The sequence below is a fragment of the Gymnodraco acuticeps genome, unplaced genomic scaffold (genome assembly GCF_902827175.1).
Source record: "Gymnodraco acuticeps unplaced genomic scaffold, fGymAcu1.1, whole genome shotgun sequence".
Taxonomy (NCBI): domain Eukaryota; kingdom Metazoa; phylum Chordata; class Actinopteri; order Perciformes; family Bathydraconidae; genus Gymnodraco; species Gymnodraco acuticeps.
This window is the reverse complement of record NW_022989985.1, coordinates 4,107,450-4,115,681: the sequence shown is the minus strand read 5'-3', so window position 1 is coordinate 4,115,681 and position 8,232 is coordinate 4,107,450.

Below are 8,232 nucleotides of genomic sequence, written 5' to 3'. Positions count from 1 at the left end.
GCTTCCGGGGTCCCATGGTCCGGAAGTAGATGGGCGTGACTTCGCCTCTCCATAAGGGCAAAGAGGCGGAGCCGAGGCGGGAGCGGGACCTGCTGCTTCCGAACAGGAAGTAAACAGAGCTAGCTCAGGCTAAGAAGCTAAGCTAACATGAAATACATGAAATACATCAAATGAGACAATCTGCAAGAGAATTAGCTATATTTTGTTATTCTTAATGCTTGTGATTCACACGTTAAGAAAAGACGGACTCCACCGCCCGGACCTAACGGAGCCGCAGTGGGCTAGTTCCGAGACGCCGGCTGGAGCTAGCCCCCTGCGGCTCCGTTAGCTCCGGCGGCCACCACTGGGATAATTGGGTCCCCTATTAACATTTGCTCCCGTTTAGCATTATGGGCGTCATAGCCATAGACTATAAGTCTTACCCAAGGCTGAATCATAAACTAAAATGTATATGTATGCATAAAGGGTTACGTCCTTAGCTGGCTAATAAGTAGCAAGCTAAGCTACCAAGCACACAAACACCTGCGAACGGGGTTAACATGTATAATATTATCATTTTAGACTTCTTGGAAGTTCTGTTAGTACATTCAAGCGCACAGCACGACATTTTAATTGTCTGGTATTTGTAACAATATTCCCTAAAAGGCACAATCACCACGAACACGGCTAAAGCTAAAGGGTCAAGTACAGTACTATGACTAACTAACGTTGTAGCCTCTATGGCAGGGGCGGCGGGTGCTGTAGGCTAGGGAAGGCTAAGCCTTCCCAAATATTTGTGTCACTGCATCCTAGTAAAATACAAATATAATGTATAATGTCTGTGTCTTTGACATTAGCGCTGCTTGCCACCTGTGCCCTGTACTACGAAGCCAGTTCAACATACCCTGGATATGTTTGAGTAACAAACAAACTAACAACAAACTAACAAACGAGATCTCGCTAAGCGGTCCTACGACGCTGGTTATCAACTCGGTAAATCAAGCCAGGGTTTCACTCACCAGCTGAGAGCGCGTTCACGTGAAAGGGGCGGGGTTAGCTACATTTGACCAATCACAAACAGGGACAAGTGTACTGACAGCGCAGCGTCATACTTAATTAATGAAAAGTAAACTAATATTAGACAAATATGAGCTTTAAACATCCATGACTTAAACATATAATCCAGGATACAAGCCACAGAGTTGCACCTGCAAGGTGAATACAGAACAACTGGTTAAAAAATAACTAGGCCTACCGAGTGTTTGAAAGCGTATAGTTTTATGATATCACTGCCCCGTCTAAGACACGAGTGGATCTGACTTTAATTACATTTGACTCGAGTGTTTCGTCAACATAATGTGTTGCTTAAAATAATACTTCTGCATACAGTATGTGACACTGTAAGTGTTGCACGGCCAGATACGGCTGAGCTGACTCAGATAAGGAAATATATGATATATTTTGATATTATATGATCGATATGATTGATGATGTAATATGAATGATAAGTGCGACACGTCGGCGTCTTCTCTGCATACGGCAGTTTAAACTGTATTTCCTTTATCCTGTAATATGACTTGAGAGATTTAAACTCCGCACACTGAGTTGATCTCTTTTCTATAGACGCCGGAGGCGGGCAGCGTCAGGTAAAAAAAGTTATTTAGCCTTCCCAAACCTGAGCCTCACGCGCCGCCTATGCTCTATGGTTGTAGCCTAGCAGAGTGGACAAGTTGCTGTTAGCTGACAGTGAGGCATGTACATGTCCATCAAAGTGACCACGCCCTAATTTATGCAAAAACTTTAAGACCTAATATAAATAAAAGGGTCGTGTTAGAAAACAATTCACTCACAGATTCATAATCATGAAGGTGGAATCTAACTATATCGATAATAATATTGATTGCATCCATGGCTAGAAACATGTTTTTTTCTGCTTTTAAAGTTTGGCATTTTAACATGGGGGTCTATGGAAATGGCTCCTTTCTGCAGCCAGTCCCTAGCGGCCCATGTATGAACTGCAGTGTGTGGCACTTCCGTATTGGCGTCCCGGCTGTTCCCCAGAGTTTGCCGCTTGGTTTTACCACATGATTTAAAAGGAATTTTAAGTTATATGTACTTAATTACCCTAATTCGGGATACAAGTTTTTAAGTTGATTACTCCAAAAATTAAGTTGTTCCAACTTGTTTTACCGTATGATTTAAAAGGAATTTTAAGTTGTATGTACTTAATTACCATCATTGTGAACACACGTTTTTAAGTTGACAACCATTTATAAATTAAGTTGCTCCAAATATATTGTATTCAATAGTTTTTTTTCTTAGCTTTTTCATGTTTTTGCCTTTAAAGAAAGAAATTAATTGATTCCACAACAAAAATATTAGGCAATTTACTTTTTATTTTGAACTGCAGTTGTTTATTTCAACACATGATGTTTCAATCAGGAGAGAATTCATTTTGTTTGAACATTTATTGACACATGCCATATGATAAGGTGCATGAACACCTGAAATCACAGCTGACTGCAGGAGAGAGGAGAACCATGTTATAGTTTGACTGCGGCACGTTGATTGGCTGCTGGAGAATGAGGTGAAATGTAATAGGTTAAAGAGAATGCCTGTGATGAGCTGATTATATGCAGCTGCGGAGTGAATGTATATACACCCAGTCTTCCTGAAAGAACTTGCGCTGAGCTTCATTTAAATCTTGAAAAAAAAGATAAATAACACAAATTTAAATTGCCACACAAATAATAAATAAACACATTAGCCATATTACCAAGGGACATGGGGACCCAGCAAATAAATGCTGCCATCACATCGAAGTTAGAGGCCTTTGCATATTTAAAACCAGTGCCAAATCTGTAAAGTTTTTGTAAAACTACAGTAACAAACTCTCAATGGCCACCAGTCTGCAGATCACACACATCAATTTGACAAAAGATGTAACAAAGAGTTTGCACTGCCGACAGTCATTATTTCAAACAGTATGAACACATTTAACGCAGAATGCTTGCTCATTCATTTGTTTCCTTCGACCACGATGCTTGCCATCGTATGGTCAGATCCTGGGGTGGACCGGTCACTGATGAAGGCGATATTCATGTCCTTTTGAAGCACATTAAATAATAGGTTAGCGCATAAGAGATAATGAATTAGGTAATTGCATTCTTTTTAAACTGTCACTCTTAGCGAATTCAGAGCCATTATTACCAGTTGCTAAAGCAACGCTGGTATTGTTTTCACCTATTGAGTCTGCATGTGTGTGTCGTCATGGCAATGTGGTCCTGAAGACACACAGAGGTGCTTTTGAGTACTTTGCCTAGTGTTTAAATGCATGTGGACAGATTTTGTCAATCACAACCGTGCAAGTTTTAGTGTATCTTCTCGTCTTTTTTGCAGGTTCCATACAATATTTGAACTGGTTAAGTGAAGAGCAGAAGCCACTTTTCAAATGTTACACAATCCTTTTCCCATGCCATTGCTGTCAACACCTATCCATGCTGAACGTTGCTAAGATATTATTGATTGGGGTGTGGCCAAAAGTCCAATATGCTTCAAAATGTAACTGACAGAGAGCAGTGCTTTTGTCCTGTGTTTTTACACTGTGCCCGTGGATTTTATGTTATTTCAAGATTTTTAATTACGTCGCTAAACTCCTTGAAAAGGTCCTTTTCCTTTTCTCCAAGGTACACGACAAGGCAGCGGATGCCTATAGTTCTCTGCACACTTCAATTGTATTGTGCTATTTTTGAAAAAGGAAAACAAGAGAAAGACCTAAATTAATATATTCTGAATGGGTGACTGCCAACAACTTGCATTTCAATGACAACTCTAAATAACGATCCTATACCTGAAGAAGCATGTCCTTGATCTGCTTCACGAGATTCATTTTTAATAAAAAGTTATATCACAATAGTAACCAAAGTATGTTTACGCTCACAGTAGCCTCTACTACTTTGTATCCTCTCACAGAACTATTCACAGTTCAAAGGCTGCTAATTTTGGTCAAGCAGCAATTTGCCTATACAGTGCAAGGCTATATGAAAGCTTTAGCGCAAGTTCAATAAGGAAGACCTAACTCGAGTCACTCACACGTCACTCTATGGCTCCCTTCCCCCCTCATTAAATATGAGGGCGTCACGCCTCAGCAGCCAATCGCTGCACATGCTAAATGCCTTAAATACCTGCTCTTCCTCCCTGTCAGTTGTCATTGCAGATGATCACACGCAATGGTAGTTGCAATACAATACTGCTTCTCGTGAGAAAAACCGTAAGAAACAACTAGCTCAAGATGTCCAACTCGGACAATTCGGAACACGAACCTTCTCTGGAAGTCTCCGATCCCGGTTCGGCTCCCCACAGCGGCTTATCAACAGAGGAAGACTTCCTCATCGCCCGGCTCCTGCAGCAAGGCTTTCCCACAGCCCCAGGCCTCACTCTCTCTCAGCGGCGATAGCTCTCGGACCAGGTCTCCAGCGTAGCTCCCCAGTCCGGGGCAGCAGCTCCAGCCAGCTTCCCAGAGAGCAGGACGAGGCCGCAGCCGCGGAGGTAAAAAAGGGCAGGAAGTCGAGCCCTCCAGGATCCCGTCCCCCTCCAAAAACTCCACCCCTTCTCAGGCTCGCCAGTCCGGGAGCGTCACACACCCCTATGGAGAGTAGCGCGGCCGGCTCCCTGCAATCCCTGGCTAGCTCCATGATAGCTATCGATGCTCGCCTCCAGGCTCTGGAAGACTCCGCCACAGGAGCTTCAACTTCCGTTGCACTCAGGTACTAGTTTTAACGAAAACGTTTGCACTCGACCCTTACACAGGGTTGGGTCGTAACGGAATACATGTAACGGTGTTACGTAATCGGAAGAAAAAGAAAGAAAAAAAATCAGTACATTCAGCTGGCGTTACATTTGAAAAAACGAGTAAACTGAGTGCAGTTACTTTCGTAAACCTGAAGTGAATACTTATTGGAATTATTGGTGGAAAGTTTCCTCACAATGTAATATTCATTACCGGCAGAACCGTGTGCACAGCGCTGCAGCGTATCTGCGAGCGAGAGATGCAGCGTGTCCGTGAGGCCCCGCCCCGCACGCAGATGAGAGAGAGAGAGAGTTCTCTTTCAAAACATATTGGAAGGTAGAAACGGAGATGTTTAGATAAAACGTGGAAGATAACGTTTATGTAGCATTTATTTATTGTCGAAATGATGACATTCATAACGGGATCAAATCTAACTGAATGGCCTGCTGCTGCCGAATGCATGGGGCAAGTAACTGGGAAAAGTTTTAAAAGTGATTACATCGTTTCAGATAATAAATAATAACGATAATGTATTCTATTTAGGGGCGCCTTTCAAAGCACCCAAGGACACCTTACAATGCATACACTTTTCCAAGGAAAGGTTTTAAGACAGTACAAAGAATGCAGTCTGGGTGAGTTTTTTCTTTTTATGTACGGTGCAGATGAGAGAGCTGTCAAGAATGACACTAAAATGTTGTGTTCGTGCTCTTCATAAGCCATTAAAACAGTAAAATACGTGTCTCCCGTTCACCAAAACATACCCATCTGTTATGGAAAAGAAAGTATTCTAAAGAGAAAGAAGAGGAAAAGATAAAAAGAAGACGAAAAGGAGAAAAGAAAAGATAAAAAGAAGAGGAGGGAGGAAGAGGAAAGGAAGTATTCTAAAAGTAATCTGCCACCGGTACCGGCGGGATCGTGGTTAGTTTCCGATGCGCAGAAGAAAAATCTGGCCCACCCTATATTTTTACAGGCCCACCCTAAAGTAAATTTCTGCCTACGCTACTGGTCCGCACAGCAGCAACAACCAATCACATGAATTTCTTGCCCCCGACACACAAAGCAATAGCAATGTTAAAACTAAGTAAACTGGAAAAAAATAAAAAATAAAAATAAATCCCCAACAGGCGAAAACCTACCAGTTTCACCCACTGTCTCTGCCTCCTCCCTCCATGCCTCGCTCCTCTGGTTTGTATCCCGGTAGACGAACAGAGACTGATCATACAGCACCGGGTGATTCACTACCGCCATAATGAATTTTCCCTCACATTTTTGGAATATGAGGAATTACCTGCGTAGTCTCTCCCAACATACACGCGGTCTGATTGGCTAGCGCTGTACCGGCAGATTTGCATAAACGGGATTTCATTGGCTGACGCTTCTGCCGAGGCGCCAAAAGTTGAACATTGCTCAACTTTTTGAAGCGAGCAACGCCAGCAAACGCTTCTGAATGGGCAGAAGCATTTGGAAGCTGTAACGCACGCCACCGTGTGGACGGGCCGTCACAGTGGCTCTGCGCCAGAAACATCAACACATTAAAAAAAAAAAAAAAAAAACATTCTGGAATATCACCCCTCCACTCCCATTAACATCCCTCAGCCAGCAGCTGCGCTATCTACAGATTCCGTGTTCGTTGACTATCTCCCGTCAGGGCTCTCCCAAGGCTTCAGGGTAGGGGTCCTCCCATCTCCCACAGTGACTTTCGTAGCAAGAAACTTACAGTCAGCCGCTAAAGAACCCAACATAGTTTCCCAGCTCATCGACAAAGAACTTCTCAAAGGATATATATTCGGTCCTTTTAGCTCCTCCCCCTTCTCAGTGTTCCGTTCAAATCCCATCGGAATAGCCACACGTAAATAAAAGGCTGATTTTCGATCTGTCCGCTCCCTGCTCCGGCCCATTCTGCAGCGCCAATAGCATCATCCCTCCAGATCAGTTCTCCCTTCACCATGCCTCAGTGGATAATGCAATAAAGATGATCAAGTTCACAGGGCACGGAGCTCGGCTCTCCAAAGCGGACATTACCGATGCCTTTAAATCATCCCCATTCATCCGTCTCAGTGGAACTTGTTCGGTATTAAGTGGGAGTCCAAACTCTATCTTCGCGTTCGCACGACCTTCGGGTGCAGAAGCAGCCCCTGCATCTTCAATTCCTTCTCGGAAGCGCTCTATTGGATCCTGCTGAACATCGTCAGAATCCCCTCCGTCCTTCACCTACCGGACGACTTCCTCCCCATAAACCCGCCACAGGACAGCTCAGGGATCTCACTGGCCAAGCTTAAACACTGCTTCAGGAGTGAGGTGTCCCTCTCTCCAAAGAGAAAACGTTAGGTCCCGTCACACGCTTAGAGTTCTTAGGCATCATCCTCGACTCCATAGACATGAAGGCGTCTCTCCCCTCCGACAAATCGCAGCGCATCCAGGACATCACCAAGTCATACTGCGAGCAACAAGTTATCACAAAACAACAGTTGCTCTCCCTTCTCGGACACCTCAACTTCGCCATGCACGTCATCCCCCAGGGGCGCTCGTTCATCTCCCGCCTCCTGGACGCAGCATCAGCGGTCGACAACCTCCATGACTGCGTTTTCTTAGACGAAGGCTGCCGTTCAGACCTTCGGTTCTGGTCCCTCCTGCTCGCCCACTGGAACGGAATTACTTTATTTTACGATGGCCTCGTGCGTTCCTCTGACTCAATGAGGTCTTCACGGATGCCGCCCATCCATGGGTTTTGGGCGGTTTCTTCCAGGGAGAGTGGTTCGCAGGGTCATGGCCCCGTCAATTTCTACCCAAGCAAGTTCTCACTAAATCCAGCCTATCACCCATATCATACCCGGGCATTCCTTCAGGATAGGTGCAGCCACCTCTGCTGCTAATCAAGGTCTCTCTACCTCATCCCTACAACAACTAGGACGGTGGTCCTCCTCCGCCTTCACAACCTTCATTCGTCCGGACATCAGCGCCGTACGGGCTTCCCAAAGATCTCTCAGACCCTAACTATGGTAGTTATACATATAACTGGTGGTGGCTCAAACACATTCACAAGTATACATGTCTCACTAAGGTTCCCGATATTCAAAACTGCATTCCTGTCCTAATTCCGCGGGCCCCGCCCACAGGGAATAATGTCTCGTCTCACGCCGCAACTACAGGTAACGGGCTTCATCTCCGGCACACAGGTATTTCATTACCAGGCCTTGCTCAAACGCATCAGTGTAAAATGTATTTCCTGCAGTCCGCGTGGACTCGGGCCACCGTACACTCCGGTGTCAGTTACAAAACAAAGGAAATAAAGAAAGAGTAAAGATATATATATATATATATATATAGCCTGCGAAGTCAGGCGTGGCGGAAGGCCACCGTACACTTCGGTGCCAGTTACAAAACAAAGGAAAAGAAATGAAGAGTAAAGAAAAAAAAAAAAATATATATATATATATATATATATAGCCTGCGAAGTCAGGCGT